This window comes from Bactrocera latifrons, unplaced genomic scaffold (genome assembly GCF_001853355.1).
Source record: "Bactrocera latifrons isolate USDA-ARS-PBARC rearing strain unplaced genomic scaffold, ASM185335v1 scaffold_64, whole genome shotgun sequence".
In the NCBI taxonomy this organism is placed as follows: Eukaryota; Metazoa; Arthropoda; class Insecta; order Diptera; family Tephritidae; genus Bactrocera; species Bactrocera latifrons.
This window is the reverse complement of record NW_017537312.1, coordinates 1,455,028-1,474,227: the sequence shown is the minus strand read 5'-3', so window position 1 is coordinate 1,474,227 and position 19,200 is coordinate 1,455,028. Positions and strand designations below refer to the sequence as shown.

The window sequence follows — 19,200 nt, the reverse complement described above, 5'->3', positions numbered from 1 at the left end:
TGAAGAAACCTTTGAAATTTGGCCAAACTTCTACTACTGTTTTTGTTTACATTCTTGAATTAATTCCATTTTTAAAGCTCTCTGAAGGTCGCATTGAATTCCAAGGCTTGACTTCGGCAGACATTGTCATTTTAGCAACGCTTACTGGGTTAACTCGATGTTTGCCTTAAGAGCCTAGAACGATCTCTTCTTAGGAACAAAAGTAAATAATGGCGTCCAATCAAAAGACTTATCCTAAACAAATCATATGAATCACCCTGTTAATTTTTTATAGCGATTAATTTGCTTGCAAAAAGCTTTCTTAATTCAAAGTCATTATTTTAGCTGTTAAGGTGATTTTCGTAAATTTTCCCTGTGTTGCTAACCGATTTTTTAATTTACCGTTTTCTTAATTTCTTACTTTTTATTTGCCAAAAAGCTTGTTCTCCACATTTGGCAATCACCAAACGATCAAGCCAATCAAATTAACTAAGTGTTTGCTTGACTCAGCAGGAGTTGTATATACAAATTGCATATGTATATGAATATAGTACATAAAATAATTTATGTTTGTCGATATATACATTTAGTATTTGTCAATATTTTGCTTTATTATGGCTAACTGTTGGTTGCAACTGAATAGCTGCTTCGAAGAATGAATATTCGCCGCTGCTGCTGTGCTACTGCTGTTCGAACTACCGTTTTCCAAACACTCATGACAGCTTTTGAGCTTAGATTTGTTGTTGTTTGTTCGCCGCACGTCTCAACTTGGCTCTGCAACGCTGCCTCCATATTTACTTTCACTTTTGTTTTCAACCAGCACAGCAACGCGTTACTAACTGAAAAGGCTGGAGAGCACTGGAGGCACTTGCTTATGTATCTATGTAACTATTTATTGTATTAGTATTCATTAAACTAGTATTAAAATTAAATACAATTAAAATAACTTAGCAAAAAAGATTCGGTATTAGATATGCTAGTTAGAAAATAAATGATATGACTTAAATATCGATATTAATCGATTTTGATAATAATGTTTGCATTSATATATAGTAATTTATACTGATATTGAGCTTACACAGCTTTCGATTAATAGCACTTAAATATTATACAANAGCTTTCGATTAATAGCACTTAAATATTATACAATGAACTGTTTCCTGTTTTCGACTATTTTTTCTATAAATAATTATCATCAAAATTTAACAGCTACAGAAAGATTGGAGTTCTGTATCGAGTATTAAAAAGACTGACAACGAAAACTATAATTATCGATTATTAAATTTATCGATATGAGGAATGTTCATATGTACAATTATAATTAACAAAACTCTCCTCATCTAAACCGCAAAGTTTTAAAYAATATTTGTATAGTTATCGATTAATAAATTTATCGATATTATTATAATAAATTCCATTTAAATTCTTGTGGGCCAAACTGAAAGGATTTTCGAWAATATATCCAGATATCCATGAAAATGTAAAGTACTTTTATGATAAAGAATTGTATCATAAGTAAGTATCTTCAACGGTTGTCTAATTTAGAGAAGAACCTCTTGCTATAGCAAGACTCCCTTCGGGAAGTTAGGCTCTAATAATATCTACGTTGACAGAAAACCAGYAATAAAGGTATTTTCTTTCGAAAATCCGGCAGAAGTGTCTTGCAAAGCAAGCGACTTAACTTCTATCTCTACTGGGTCCCAGGTCACAAAGTCATCAAGAGCACTGAAATAGTGGACGAGATTGTCAAGAGTAGTGTACGGCTGACACACGAAAACGTTATCAATAATCGAATTGCATTATCTATATGTCGATCTGGAGTTATGGCAAGACAAATCAAAACCCAATAGAACCCCTGGGTGTAAAATTTGCAACGGTCATGTGTAAAACGGTAAATCGGTATTCAAAAATTCATACAGACGTGATAGAAGGGCACCTTATTGAAATGCTTACATTCGGGGGCCCTCAGTATGAAACGATGAAAGAGGTATCGTTAGTGAGACCATAGAGTTTGTTGAAATTCGCAACAATTCGCATTCTAATGAATATCTACTTCTTATGGACTTCGTAACGAAACTCCATCTGGCATCGCAAAGGGTCAAAACTGGTCCATGGAAGGCTCATCAGCCTACCATGCTAACCTAACCTATCCTGAACTAATTTAAATACTGAATACATAATTCTACCAAATGGGGTTATATGGGGTCACTTTATATTTAAAACTATAAAAGCTTTTAAACAGTTTAGATTCTGTAGTTATTATTATATGTTAGAGCATTTGGCAGACCTATTTCAAAAATTAAAAGCCTTCTTACAAACTTTACTTTGCGGTTACTTCTGTGCAAGAGGGGGAGGTTTCTCCTGATTGCTATGGAACTGCTTTACTTATTGAACTGTTTTTGGGCTTTATTCCTTCTGAAATGGAGGTATTAGACGTGGTAGCCAAATAGTTTTGCYTTACTCTTTCTCAAAATTCTAACCACAAACTCCGAGTTCGTTTACCTTAAGCATTTAAGATTTACTTTTTGTGATAGAAGTTTATTAATATAATTTACTGAAGATTGAATGCATACAGAAGGTGAATATGTATGTACAMATCCGCGGCAACAAAAAATCCATTACTTCATTTTTGTTTTCTTACCTACTTACTTGTTTTCTAACTTAACTCGTTTAACAAAATAGAAGAAATAGCAAACAACTTCAGACAAAGAGAGTAGTGGTCGCGCAATTGACAATTTCCTCTATTGATTACCAGTTTAAATAATATTTTTGTGGTCGGTTTTCCACTTTTGAAGTGATTGTCCAACCATATCCGTATAAGGAAATGCAAGTAACACTTTCTATTGAAATTAAAGAAATACAAAGTTAGCAACACAAATYCGCACAAAAAGTAATGACAAATACTTATTCAACGTAATGATACAATTATGCGTGGACTAAGCTACACTAACTTTCGACGCCAAGGCCTTTGACAGCTTTCAATTGAATTGGTTCAATAGAAAAAAATATTGAAATTGACTATGTTGTATTTCAAAGCCGTCCGTGAGTGGGTGGGGTGAGCATGTGTAGATGAAGTAACAAAAGCTGTACCAGAAGTGTAATTGAAGTAGTTATTTCAAACACTACGATTGCGTAAGCTATGACTGCCCCGAAATTTCTGCCAGCTCCACTTTGTGACAATGGGCAGGCCAACGAGTGTGGAAAAAAATTGTAGGTGGTCAGCACCGCGTTTAAATTGTCTTTGATATCAGATAAACTCCTATACATATAATACATAGCATATACTTAAACCGTTTCGAAACTGCAATGCCCACCTCCACTACCCTCGAGCCAATCGACCATTCCAAGCAATATAACTCGACCTAAATCGCCTGCAGCTGGATAATTTTGGCGTTGTTTATTTGTTGACTTGTCTTGTGCATATTTAAGAGTATAAATATGTATGTATGTACATGAAATAATTGTGCTGCAACGAATTCGATTAGTTGCCGATCGAGTTTGGCTCGCGCGTTCAAAAGTGGCATAACGTTTCCGAGCTTTTTATAAAGAAATAAGAATATTTATGTACGTGTATATTCATACAGATTCATACCCCCTAAGTAGGTACGATGAAATTATGTATATTTTATTCTAATGGCAGTAGGAGTGTATATTTTTGTGTTGACGTCAGCTTAGGCTCATTCTTAGCGGAATTTTCGTTTGTGAATAAAGTAGAAAGATTTARTATTGTATGAAACCAGTGAGCTTAAGATGCTGCCAAACGAGAGTCCGAAGTTAAGACGGATTTTCAGCAAGTGCGAAGACTGTATTGAAATCTTGTGATTGTTAAAAATTGTGGAATTCACACTCGAGACATCAGTAAGGAGATCTACTAACTCTTTCTGTATTGAATGAAATCCTAGAGAGTTCGCATACCAAACACGTAAACGCCTACTTTACCTCATTAATTTCGTCAGAAACTATGACCTAACGGTAAACAATATATACTATAATTTAAAATATATAAATGTAAGTTTTATTAGCAGTATGCGAGCTTTTGAAATAAAATACCACGCTTCTTAAACTAGGAYCCCGTGCAAGTCKTTGCATGGAATTTTTGTCWAATACTGAACATAAATGTCAAACGMATGCGTTCACTTTGGCAGATGGTTGGGCAGATATTCTTTTAAGATTGGCAAATATTTATACAGCTAACTTTATTTACCCTAATTTTGCTGCGATGTTTGTAACGTTGAAGGCTCAATAAAGTATATATGCGGTTTAGTCCCCTCTCCGCCTCTATGTACGTGAACTAGGCGCTTATGTTTTGAGTTATGGACCTGAAATTTTGTCCCCAAGAGGCTGCTCGTTTTTTGAAATCRTCAATATAGGAGGACTATAGCATATAGCTGCCATATAAACTTATCGGTCCTTTTGTGAAAAACTTGTTTATTTGATAGGATGTTTTCACGAAATTTGGCATTGATTTTAAGACAGCGCTACAATATTCGTACATATTGTTTAGATCGGATAACTTTACATATGTAGCTCCTTCTGAAATATATCTGAAACAAGTTCAAATATCATCATTTAAGTCGACAAATAGAATGTCCAACCAATTTCATAAGTGTCCGAAGAGATGTTGCAACGAAGGCACATCCTGCGTCTATTTTTCGAATAACCGACATTTTCAAAAGGACTTCTCCAGCAATTTATGGCTTTGCATGGCCGTAGTTTGAGTCTTAGATCCAACAAATTGTTGCCGCATTTTGAATTTACTTACAAAAAGTGTTTCATAAAACAAGAACAAATTAATTAGCCAATTATATAACGGAAAAGAAGTTCTCTTTTAAATAAAAAACATTTTTTATATGAAATGCGAATTTGTGCTTGAGGGTATACTAGAAGAATATATTTATACTGTCATAAGAATAAAATTTGTTAGCACTTTAAGCGCCTGGTTTTTTTTTTTTTTTTTGTTTTTTTGTATTATTTACTTCTTTGTGTAACCGGTTCAACGACTGTGTGGCGTGACGCCTGCGACTGAGGCGGTGGCCGCGTGTTGATCTGCGCCGCTTATCTGGCACGTTCGGATCAAAAGCACAGATACGAAAAGTGTCGCAATTTCTAACTGTTGTGCGATTAACATACAAATCTACACACAYACAAGTGTATGTTTTTATACCATAYATGTATATGTGTATACATATGCATCTGCTAATATCAAAGCTATGAGCCAAAACGAATTCTAAGCCGGATTTTTTGCACAGCTGCGTTACGTGGCTTTAAGGAGTCACATAGGCAAGCTTGTCTCTATACATGTACATGCATACATACACATGCACAAKTGCCTATAAAAGTAGYCACMAACGCTGGCAGGCTCGTAAAAGATTCTTAAATGAGTCGAAAATTTGGAAATTTGGAAATTTTCCCCACAATTGTAGTTGTTGTTACTTTTACGGTCGTGAAAGAAGATRTGCATATACAYATGTATTTTTATTTGTGTGGCTTGTTGTTGGCAAGCGTGCAGGCGTTGTACGGTATATCGCATGAATTCGTAATTAAGAGCTTGTAAATCAAAGCKTCTATTTTTTTCTTGCTTTTAGTCACTACCTGWGCGGCAGAGAACAACACGAACTGCACAATTCCAAGCAAGAGACCAAGTCCATATCGGCGACTTTGCGCCGCAGAGGTCAAAATTAGTATGCCGCACATGCAAGTTGGGTTGCTCACGCGTTTACTGTTATGTTACAAGCGAGTACACGTCGCATTCATATATATGTATGTATGTAAATGCGTATACTCACTTACACATGCACATTTACCCTCACTTATAGATATTTATTTTGTAAATTTGTATGTATGTATGTAGTAGAGTTTAATGCGTTTTTTATGTTTTTAATGCACTCATAAAGTGGACTTAAACAATTTTCAACAATGATTTATTGAGTATTTATACACCAACTTTGCACATGCATACATAAACATATACATATATACCTACATAAAAGAGCAGAAATAATATAATATTTTTTTGGCAAAAAAACATTTTCAAGAAAAGCAAATTATCAGCATTTGTGATTCGATTCATTGATCATTGCATAATTTTTCAATTTTCAAGACACTCTGACAATATATCATTTCGGAAAAATTAAATTTATGTACTACATACACACCCATATACATACATATGTATGTATAAAGTATAGGTCTTCCACTGCTTCATTTCGCACACCAAATACTCATTTGACCTTCGATTAAGATTTTGTGTAAAATTGCTTTTGAAAATCGGAGTAAATTGGCTACAAAATGCAAAGCAGAAAAACAATAACAACAAGCAACAGAAAATTATAGCTTTATGGGTGAGGCATATCTATGTTCATGAACCATACCTTGAGTATTTGTTCATAAAACTGTTTATGCATTGCTAATTGCAAATCAACGCTTTGTCATTTTGAAAGTAATAATAAATAAATCAAAAGAAATTAACAGTTAAAATTGTCGATTCGTGTGCCATAATTRCTGTTAKRTCGCTATACCTTCGRGTTTTTCTTATGAATATTCTGTCATATTGATACAAACTAAGAAAACAAATCATTATTGTTGCATTAAATATTCCAGTACTAAGTATACTACGGCAACAAGGCATTATTGTTGTAATAAAATCAGCCATAAAATGAAATTACGTGTTTCTAATTTAATTAAAATTTAATCGAATGATCAGTAATACATACATACAAAAGCCACTGCGACCAAGTGGGTAACAGTAATTTATATATTTTTGTTCTCTGCATTAATATAATCAACAGTTTGAATAATTATATACAATGTTACTTAATTTTTCTTAAATTTTCAAAATTAAAAACAAAATATTATAATTACCTTCATGCGTTTTGGATTCAGTCAGTGGCGTAGCTRGGGGCGGACGAAGGGGGCGCGACGTCTTGGGGGCGGCAAATCGATCATCGCTTTTTTTTAATATTCAGAAAAATCCTTGAACAAATTTTTTTACCTAATTTATAATAAAAGATAAAGAGTTATACACTCACAATGTAATAATCTGCATAACAATGAAAAATACTAATTTCTACTCGAATATTCTTCAGTCTTTGAATGTGTCTTATATCTTTTGGCTTATATCTTTCTTAAAAACAGTGATAGCGCTTAAAAATGCACTTTTCCAGCTTTGATCGCTGCAAAATCACATATCATATCATTGTAATTTAAAGTTGAAGCAGTTTCACATTCTATTGAGAGAATCGCAAGATTGGACCGTCTGCTCTTACTCATGGTCGATCTCAAGTAAGATTTGATCAATTTAAGTTTGCTAAAAGATCTTTCACMAGATGCAACTGATACAGGTATAGTKAGTAGTATTCTTAAAGCTATCGCTWACGTYTTGYAGGCTTCCAGTACCATTGAAGAAATGTATAATAAAACTTTTTTTTGGCGAAAATCCAATTTATCCTTCGTTTTTCTTCGCTCTCTTAGATAAAAGTAGGGCGTCTTGGATGTTCGGCTAGTGCTGGCATTTTTCTTTAATTTCGACAAGTTTGTTATTGTATAAGTMTCTGGTTAGTTCTATAATTTCTTCAAAATTACAAAGGAAACCAAAACGGTAATTAAGCTTTTCCAAATTTGTGAAACCGGTGGATATTTCCATTGAAAGGTTATCCAGAATTTCGATCATATAGTTAAAAAGAAAACCATTCCTTTTTATACATAAACGCTTATTTTCATAACGAAATATATACATGCACTTTCATAAATAAATCAAAATTAATATGCCAATTTTTCTATTCTACTGTTGACCTTAGCATGAAAGAATTCTTCTTCCCTATGGTAAGCAAAAAAGGTGATTACTTTTCGTAGGACATCGCCGTGTTGATTTTGGTCGGAGTAAGCGATGCAATCATGCTGCATCGTTTACTTTGCTCGCTTACCAATGTCTACCATATCCGACTGGGAACAAATTCTTTTATTTTCTCAAATTTTCAAAAATGGTATTTAAAAACTCCAATTTAGGCAAAAATTCCTGCAAATTGTTTCAAAAGTGCACACGATATAGGGCGAAAATTGGTTTTTTCTATTGCTTTTAATAAGAAGTCTTGTAAATTTACTATCAATTTCCTAAAAAAACGAATTGTGAGAATTGTGGAAGTTCAGAATTCGCGTGGCTTCTATTTCCTAACYTTTATATACTTAATATCGAAGACATTTTGTAAAAATTCACTTTTGTTCGAGCCACCTCATGAAACTTGTAGGTAGGTAGATAAAGAGGGGCGGCAGAACATCCTTGACCCCGGGCGCCCCAAGTTGTAGCTACGCCACTGTGCGCAGTTCAACTTCGGAACTTTTTCAAACTCAGTCAAGTTTATTTCGTTCTCGTTTGAACTAATGGCATCTTAGCGCAGAGATTTTTAATTCGTCAAATCTTAAAGAAGACCCAACAAGAACACTACCATCCATAAAATTTGTRTCCATTTGAAAACATCTCAWGASAAAATAGTACACTTTTSCTCATTCCCTWCGCATTGCAATTTATATATGTATACTCGTATGTTGAAAATGTAATGCACAATTCTTGTTTTCTTTTGGAAAATAAATAGATTGCTATTATTTTCTTAATCATATCACTTCTAGTTGTTGAGAGATTGTATCGTTGATTTGGACAACAATCCGTTCCTGAAGATATGCTTGCTTATCATTTAAAAATGTTTTCCATACAAACACTTGATTTTATATATCCTTTTGTGAAAAATTTCAGACAGACGCATATGGATAAGTCGACTCAGCTCGGCACTCTAATGAAATTGTGACAAAAAAAATGTATTTACAATTTCCGGGTGCTTTTTTGTCTTAATGTTTATATGGGTGTCCGACGTTTCTTTCTGGGTGTTMCAAACTTCGGCAAATTTAATATACGTAAGTTGAGGTTGTGAACAACTTGGATGAAACAAATAAACTACGTATCATCTCATGACCCTCCTTTTTTATGACACTCAAATTCTGAATAATTATTAACCTACTAAATTATTTACTGAATTCGTTACGCCGTCCTGTGTTTATTATTATTTGAAAAAAATCCCTAGTTATAATTTTTATATCGGTTTTTAACAATTYTCTGGCGAAAATCCAACAACAATTTAACAAAGTCATGCGGATTTTTAGACACACTTTATATAAGTAATATGTTCAAATAGTATTTGAGGAAATTATATATTCTCAGTTACTTCATTCAAGTTTGAAGTAATACAAAATCATGTAACTTAATGATCAGTTATAAGAAAAATATATATCTGACTAGAGTCTATAGATGTATAAGTCAGCAAAATGCCTATTACATTGTGAAACTATCGAAAGAGTGTGGAAAATTTCATTCGTACGCGTCAGTATTTTGGCGGCTAGCTCACATTCGAGTAGACGGAAAAATCCTTTCATCCGGTTTTATTTTGGTTTAAYATAAGATATTATTTGTTGTTATCGCTTGCTGTCGCTACATGTTGTGGTAAATTTATTTCTTCGTATTCATTAACGGCAATACAAAATGAGAAATTAAAAAAACGGGGAACCTTGTTATTAATATTAAGAGCTTATTCTTGCAGAGAGTTTTTCAGGTGTCAAYTTAATAATAAACCCTCCCTAATATATATGTTTCTATATAAAAAGTCGGAGCATACTCTTATAGAACTCCTAAAGGTCATTTAGTCACCGATGCCCAGAGCTTACTTAAATTATGGAGCGAACACTTCTCCAGCCTGCAGAATGGCAGTGAACGCACAACGCCAGGAGAAGGCGAACCCGATTCCCTAATCGATGACGATGGAGCAGACGTTCCATTGCCCGACCATGAAGAAGTTCGAATWGCAATTGCCTGTCTGAAGAACAACAAAGCGGCAGGAGCCGATGGATAGCCGGCCGAGCTATTCACACACGGCAGAACTGATAATGCGTCAGCTTCTTTGTAAAATATGGTCGGACGAAAACATGCCCAATGATTGGAATTTAAGTGTGCTATGCGCAATCTATAAAAAAGGAGACCCTACAATCTGCGTCAACTACCGTGAGATTAGCCTCCTCAAGATCGCATATAAGGTTCTATAGAACGTATWGTGTGAAAGATTAAAGCCCACCGTCAATAAACTGATATTGATATCATCGGCCTCAACACTCGCGCCGTTAGTTCTGCTTTCTTCAGACTGGACAAGGAAGCAAAACAAATGGGTCTGGCAGTGAACAAGGGCAAGACGAAATATGACATGACAGGCATCAAACAAACAGTCGTGGCACTCGCGACTTGGCTCTCACGTCACTGTTGACAGTCATAACTTTGAAGTCGTAGATAATTTCGTCTATYTTRGAACCAGMGTAAACACCACCAACAATGTTAGCCTGGAAATCCARCGCAGGATAACTCTTGGCAACAGGTGCTACTTCGGACTGAGTAGGCAATTGGGAAGCAAAGTCCCCTCTCGACGAACAAAAACCAAACTCTATAAGTCACTCATAATTCCCCTCCTGCTATATGGTGCAGAGGCTTGGACRATGTCAACAACTGATGAGTCGACGTTGCGAGTTTTCGAGAGAAAAGTTATGGGAATGGTTTTGGTCCTTTGCGCGTTGGCCACGGCGAATATCGCTTTCGATGGAACGATGAGCTGTATGAGATATATGGCGGCACTGACATAGTTCAGCGAATTAAAAGACAGCAGCTACGCTGACTAGGTGATGTTGTCCGAATGGATGAAAACACCTCAACTCTGAATGTACAACGACGCAGTACCCGCCGGGGGAAGCAGAGGGAGACCTACCTGGCTTCGCTTGGAATATCCAATTGGTGGCAAGTAGCGAAAAGAAGAAACGACTGGCGCGCTGTTGTTAACTCGGCTATAATCGCGTAAGCGGTGTCTACGCCAATTAAGAAAAAGAAGAATATATAAAAAGTACGTTTCACGTTGTTTGTCCGGGATTGACTCCTAAACTAATGAACCGATTTTTGTAAAATTTAGCACACAGTGTGCAGTTCRAACCAACTTAGRGATAGGATAGTAAAAATAATTCATAAATAAAGAATATAGTGAAAGCTCTATTAAATGGACACCTTATTAAGCGGACATCTCCATTAACCATGCACATAGTAGACCACTCTATTAACTGTGCAGAAAGACTAGTAACCAGACAGTGAAATTTATTTGCATGAATATATTCAAAATTAAATCTCAAGTCCAATACCTTGGATTCTTATACCGACAAAAACGTCTTCGCCTTTATTCCGGATTCCCTAGTATATATATACATACACATTGTGAATATAGCATTGTGATTGAAGTCGAAGTTGTAAGCATATTTGTATGAATTGTGCCTTTTCTTCGGTTTTAACTTCAAAAACCTACAAAAGAATTAAAAAATTAAGTGATGAGATTACGTGCTTCATTATGTTTCACATACATACCAACAAATACAACGAATAAAGAGTATTTCAAAAGTTAATTTCAGAAGAACTGGTTTCTTCAACGTCAAATTAACTAATTTTGCATGCGATAATAAGTGAGTATATATGATGCAACAAACACATATTCACATGCAGATGCGAGTAATGAATATCAATTAATTTAAATTTCTTGAACAGCAAAAAATACAAGAAACCAAATAACTAACATGATTCATTAGCTTTGTGAAAAAAATATACTAAAATACTACTATGGGCAAAAAATAGTTAGACTTTGTTTGTAATTTTTAAATTATTAATTCATTCTTCGAAATCTCCTTGGCCTCAAAAAACTTGTACCAACGTTTTTTCAATCCACGAGACAATTGTTAAAGTCTATTTCCGGAATAGCCTTCAAAGCGCGTGGCGATTCACGTATAATGGCTTCAATTGACTCAAAAGGCTTGCTCCGGAGCTTTGGTWTGAGTTTGCTGAATAACTAAAAGTCACATGGAGCTAAATCAGGCGAATATGGTGGTTACTGCACGATACTGGTAAAAAATTTGGCGGCAAACTCAAGCAGAATCAATGCGAGTGCGCATTCTAGTAGTGCAAAAACCAAGAACTGTCGGCGCATAATTCCCGCCTCTTTTTATGATTGACTTCGAGTAATCGACGCATAGTACTAAAATAGCAATTCTTGTCGACAGTTTGGCTGATCAGTAGGAATTCGGAGTGCACCACAACTCGATAATTGAAGGAAACTGCTAACATAACCTTGACTTTCGGGCTGCTTTTACGTACTTTTTTGGCTTTGACTCATTTTTACCACGATATTCGGGCGATTAATCATTTGTTTCTGGATCGTAAGCAGAGACGTTTTATGAAATCCTGGTAGTCGGAAAGCAATGTTTCACAGACGTTAATGCGACGCTTTTCGATAAAATTGAGTGATTTTGGAACCAATCGTGTTTTCACTTTCTTAAGCCYAAATGATCTTTCAAAATGATTTTCACTGATCCTTCCGATACTCCAACGATGCCACTGTTAATCGTCGATTCTCAAGTACCRATCCATTTATTTTATTGACGTGTTGATCATCAGTTCATGCTGATGGTCGCCCTGGACGTAGTCCGTCGTCAACGAGTTCTCGACTAATCTAATTTGTACTGTTTAATCAAAAACACTTGCTCGCTATAAACACTTATCATCTTTTCCAAATTTCTGAGCGTTTCGGCACCAGAAATTTGATTCCGCAGATTCTTCAGAAAGACGATTATTTTGATGTGACATTAGGCACAGATATCACTAACAGCGAAASCAAYSTAGAAAAAAATATTTCGACGAAATTTAAATTAAAAAGTCTTACTATTTATTGGCCACAGTAGCACATGCATACATATTTATATATATGAGTTCTATATGGTTGGAGTATTCGACGCAGTACCCGCCAGAAGTACTTGGAGAAGGACCAGGCTACACTTGGAAGCTGCCATTGGTATCAACCAACGAAAGGAAAGAAAGTCTGGCGCGCCGTTGTAAACTCGGTAATAACCGCTTAAGTGGTGTCTACGCCAAAAATACGGATACAAAAGATGTTGGACTACCTTTGCTTTAATTATACTAAGCGMATTTGAAGATAATTATTAGACATTGCTTTAAAGAGAAAAGTTGACGATGTTATAAATTGTATACAATTTTTATGTACCGTAATGGAAATACATATAACAAACTGCTTAGTTCAAAATTAAAAATAACGCAAAAAGATAATTATTTACGGCCGTGACAGGACTCGAACCTGCAATCTTCGGATTCGAAGTCCGACGCCTTATCCATTAGGCCACACGGTCCTTGTTGATTAATACCAGCCGTCCATGTATAATAAGGACGAAATTTTCAATTTCATTGCGTAATTGTGTGTGTGTGTGTATGTGCATGCGCATACCGCATGAATCTTGGCGTCCAATAACGCGGTAGATGCTCTCTCAAGGCTGTGCAACCCACGCAGCCACACAAACAACCCCTGACATGGAAGCGTTTTGCCACCCCATCGAGGCTGAGCTATAATTGCAAATACACCTTTCTGCTATAAAGTGGTGAAATAAAAGGCTGAACMAAAAATATTCACCACAGTTGGAAGCTTATGCTCATCTTGTGAAAGAAAGTGCCATATATATATATATATATATATATACATTTACATAATACATAAATTATTGTTTTTGAACTTCTTTTAACTTATACTCGCAGCTGAGTTTATTTCTACCACTATTTATCCGCTGCAACGGAAACTCCCACAGAAAAGTATATCTATGGCACTTTCTTATATATATATATATATATATATATATATTTATTGTTATAATATAACACATAATATAGTTATTTTCCATTTGCAAAGCATTCTACAGGATCGAATCGAACATGCATCGAATGTAACTTACTAAGACTCTATTTTTAAAATAGAAAATAACTATTTTATGATATTTAATTGATTTGTAAAACTTTACTATTGCATTCCCCGTGTGAATATTTAACAAGAGAAAGGGTGCTTTAAAAAGTGAGAAAAGAAAATGAAAGAGTATTGCACCGTAGTTAAAGAGTTTTCACAAAATCCTTGGTTTCTCACGATTCACGAAGCAGACCATTCTAATGACCAATGCTACCGGAAACCCGGCAACAAAAGTTCGATTATGTTTACCGTAAGTGAGTTAGTTAGATGCGGCTTAGCCAGCAGACTCTGGAAACTTCACTAGAATAAAAATTAAAGCAGAAGATAATATCACGAACATTTGTTGCCATATYAAACTGAATTTATAAAATCCATAAGTGAAGTTAAGGAAAGCGAACGCTCAACAACAGTTATGTTCAAATTATTTAGTTGAATACGAAAGAGATTGATTTAAAATAGAAATGTTGTACTTTTGCAGAATGCTGCTGTGGTACCAGCTGCTTCAAACACAAAGACCAGATTATCAAGGGCAATGTTCTTGGTCCTCTTGTGGAATATATTCAGTTTTTACCGAATACTTTTGGGTACTTATATATGTAATTTTATTGATTATACGCCGTGTATGGTCTGTTCTCGTTCGAAAAAATAGCAAATTACCTAGTAAATTTTTAAAAAGTCTTCTCATGAAATTCAACGGATTGTGGTCGTCTGAAATTTACTTACAAAAATTAATCTTGCTTATATAAATCTACAAAATATAAAATATATTATCCGTCTTCAGCTAATTTAGCTAAAATATAATAATAAACGCATATTTAAAAATATATTTTCACTTTGAAGGAGAAACGTGAGTTTTCACTCCTCACTGGCACCCAGCCGCCTCACTTTCACTATTATTTACATTCACTGAAAATCTATGATGAGAAAAAAGTGTAGAGAGATAATATTGTCATATTTTAATTTAAGTTTTCTTTTGACTAAATGTTATCACTGCCTACAAGTACTTACCACAAAATATTCAGCTTGAATGTAATATAGCATACATACATTCGCTGCGTTCAATGGCCGACAGTTGCTCGGCGCAAAGCCACGAAATTTTAGTACCGCTAACCAATAAAGTGAGGAATCGTAAGAAAAAGCAAAGCAGAAAAAATTTTACGAAGTGTGAGGGCAATAAACTCAATTTCAAATTAAAATACAAGTTAAGAGGATGTTTTAATGGTGCTGGCACACGCAAGCCTAGGGCTAGTATCCACTGCAGCTTTTAGATAAACTCGCTGAGCCCTCACTTATTGTTCGTTTAAAAAATCTAGACGTGTGCGGCTTACAAGTCTAAATATAAAGCAAACTAATCTAAAAAACTAAAATAAATTTTATGAGAACATTTCCTTTTCGAATAATAAAGGATAAAACTTAGAAATACAACCCTGTTTTTCAAATTTTGTGAACAGAAAGTAATTAGTAGACTTCCTTCTAAGTCATGATGGAGGCCACAGTGAAAGACTAATTTTTTTGAAACCACAATCTCGTACAGAAATCCTCGAAATAAGTGTTATTTAGTGACAAATTCGCTCTTTCATCTCTGTAGTTTCTTGAACTTGAGGTAAAAAGTTATTGCTACTAGAAAAACAATAAACTTCTGTTCTAGTAACAACACACAATACACAATACAATGAGCTGAGTCCATGCCCCCATGTCCGTGTGGCTGTTAATACTAGAACTAGTTTCTCAATTTTCGAGATGTCTGAAATTTTGCACACATCGTTWTCTCCSAAAGAAGCTACTCATTTTTCAAAACTACAGATAACAGATCACTGTGCTGYCATACMAACTGAATGATCRAAGCTTAGTCCAAAAATTTTGTTYGACGATTTTGGCATGGATTTTTGTTCAAGGCAATGGTACAATTTTGGAAGATCCWCTACAGAACATAGTTATCATACAAACTGTTTGACAAAAATCAAGTTCTTCTATGATATCACTTTTTTTTATATCTGTATTTAATTTTTTTAATTTCCCGATTTGCTTTTAACTAACATTGTAATGTTAGCAATTACGGCTATTGACATGATAATTTGCTGTCATACTATGTAAAGTTCCGTACTGATTCCCTTAGCTAATGCAAATATTTATTGTCATTTTTAATTACGGCGCAATCATACGTTTAACACCTCCCGTATATACTACACTTTGCTTCGAAAATCTTAGATTGCCGTTTATGTCGTAAAATGGTCAGTTTAATTTATATACAATGTACATACATGCACATTTAGTGCATGCGAGCGCAAACTGGCCAATCAAGTCCACTTGACCACTTTAMTACAGGTTCGCCGCCATTCTGTATGGTAGCTTGCCCATTGTGCAGCTAGCTGACCTTGAGCTAAGAATTTATTCTCTCCTTCACTTTTGCAATATCGATTAACYATATTTAATGGCTAGCTTGGGCACTTGTGTTTTTAAGAATATGTCTTTCATTAGTTAAATGCACCAGCAGGCAATGAAAATACATAATTGTGATCTCGGATTAATAATAAATTAATAATCAAGTCCAGAGCAATTGAATGCAATGAATATGCAAGAATTTGTTCACCAATGCTTTTTGATTAAAACAAAATTATTGTTGTTTCATTTAAACTAATTTCATCTAATTTTTGTATCTTCATGTTTCTCCAATTTGCCATTTTAAATTGTCTATCTATACTTTTGTGTGTCTTGARAATATTTCTACATTGAGGTTACCAAAGTTAAAAGTTCTCCTTTTSTGCCAATTGCATTTCTTGTATAGATCTCGCCCAAACTTACAATTTGCTTCTTCAATATTCATTCTCTACTCATCAGTTATATTTTCAGTTCTTATTTTCCAAAAAAATATTTGCTCTTAGGTAAATAGCGAAGTTCTATTTGAAAAAAGGTTCTTTACCGAAAGCCGAATTTTTGGTTAAGTTAACCAGAACTTAACTGATAGATGGTTGCTAACGTTTCTTTAAGAAAATGGCGCTTGGTGTTTTAGCACACTATAGAACAATAGATTTAGCGCACACCTTTTCAGTATTTCTAAAAAGAATGTGTAATGTGTTTTAGCACACTATAGAACAATAGATTTAGCGCACACCTTTTCAGTATTTCTAAAAAGAATGTGTAATTTAGTTACCAAGATGGAATTGTAATAAAAAAACTTACTTCCAACTATGTTCAATTCAAAAATTAGTCAACCTTAAATCGATTTTACTATATCATCTACTATTATAGTATATACCGTATACTCTGTTTTTATCGAATTCTGTTTTTTAGTCTCTACTCTTGCTTTATTGCAAAATAAGCTGCTTTCTGAAATGGGGTTTTAGTCAATTTAGTCGAGGAGTTAATTATTTATATCTTTTTTGAAAGTTAATTTGGCAGCAAGATGGGCATCGAAGATTATAAATTGAAGCCAACTTTACTCCATTAATGCAGTTCTGGGCGGTTTTTTCGATTGCTTGCTTCAATCTCATCAGCTGTTGATAGTAAAATGCAGAATCAATCGTTCGATCAGGCTGTTGCAGCTCATAGTGGATRATTCCTTTCCAATCCGACCAAACCTTTGAGGCATCAATCCTGGCTTTGCGACAATTTGTTGAGCTTCACCACGCTTAGGCCATAAATTTTATGCATGTACTGTTGTATCCTGTTACCATTCGCTTCAGAAATGGTTCGATTTCATTCCTTTTCAGCAAAGAATCGCAGATGTTAATTCGGTCCATTAAATTTTTCAATTATTACAATTACAATTTATGTGATACCCAAACATCGAGGTTCTTTAATAGCCGGCCTTTTTTAAATTGTTCAAAACCGTTTAATGTTGAATGTTAAGTTCCTTAGCGATGTCATGGCTGCATATGTGACAGTCCTCGTCAATCCTTTCCGTAATTTCATCGACTTTTTCAACGATAGGTCGACCAGAGCTGGGCGTATCTTTTAGATCGAAATTATTATTATGGATCAATTGAGTTGGTCTAATAAACCATTGCGCTTAAATTTAGGCAACATTTATAATAATATTTTGAGTTATCAACCTGCTTTCCAATTAGTATCCAGTTGAAGTCACTAAAAATCTATATTCATCTCGCGATAAGCCAAAATCTCACTATGGTCACTGCTCATGATTTGAAATCGGATTCTAAAATTACCTTTTTTCTAGCGGAATTATTTGTAATAATTCAGAAGATGGGATGGGCTTAAGAAAAACAAATCTTTCACAAAACTATGAAACTGATGGGTGTATTTTGAACATAAATATAAAACTTTTGACAAAAGATAACCTGAATSAATAGAACTTAAATATCATGAATATAGAGTCTGCTAAATTTGAGTTTGCCAATTTGTAGTGTTAGAACGAATGCAAAGTGGATTATATCCGACAAAGGTTTCTTTTGCGCATTCTACCGTACGCTTCTTAGTTTCTGTTATGAGAATGCTTTTCATAAAGTTCGCGGGTTAGGAAACAATTTAGACCCAATTGCAGCCGCCTCTGCATAATACAAATTTTAATATATAAAGAAGAGAACGCTCTTAGGTTACATTTTATTACATATTCGGTGCTCCGACGAGTTTTGTTGAYCTACTACACGTTTAAATTTGTTAAAATGAGTAATACACGATCTTATATGTACATAACTCAAAGCCCCAATAGAAAATAGTAGCACACTTACAATAAAAGTGTTATAAGTRTTTTAACCCAAGATTATTTCCAGTAGAATTAGTGCGTACCTAAAATATGGGTTTTTGAGCAATTAAACTGCGCAAGCGTAACAAATAAATCGGAAATTTCGTTGCAAACAACACATTCAGCCTCACACAAATTGTATATTAATTGCCTAATCAATTGAAATATTACGAAAATGCGCGAATCAGCACGAACAGTTTTCGGACCATTGGCTATTAATTGCCGCAAAATTTCGCAAATTTGCAGTGGGACTATGGGAAAGGCATATGGAAGGCATACATATTTACTTAGATAATTATATATAAAAATGTTGGAAGAGAATGTACGATAATGAAATATAATGAAATAATATAAACGTTTTATGATTGCGACGCTATTAGGTCTTCATAAATCGTCTTGGTGTTTGGCACTATTCACTTTGAATAGTCAAAAAATCGTACGCTTTAATAGCAAAAGCATAAAAATTGGCTAAACAAACGTACGAAAAATTATCGCATTTAATGAAAGCTTAAATTGTCTTTTAACAGCTAAGTAGACATAAGGCAAAGTTGGACGAAACTCGTAAGACCCACAAGCCTTACGCTGAATTCTCGCAAAGCACAATGGCTGCGACTGGAATGCAGATTTGTGAGCGCAAACTGGATTTCGAAGTCATGTCTT

At 34.6% G+C, this 19,200-nt stretch overlaps 1 protein-coding gene and 1 non-coding gene across 2 annotated transcripts in view; one reads left to right on the top strand and one right to left on the bottom strand.

Moving 5' to 3' along the window:
• The window catches only part of LOC108975368, a 47,027-nt gene that overhangs the window by 11,675 nt on the left and 16,152 nt on the right, over positions 1-19,200 (top strand). The gene's annotated exons all lie outside the window — the stretch shown is intronic.
• Trnar-ucg lies at positions 13,164-13,236 on the bottom strand. Its single transcript has one exon. It is a non-coding gene; the product is annotated as a tRNA-Arg (tRNA).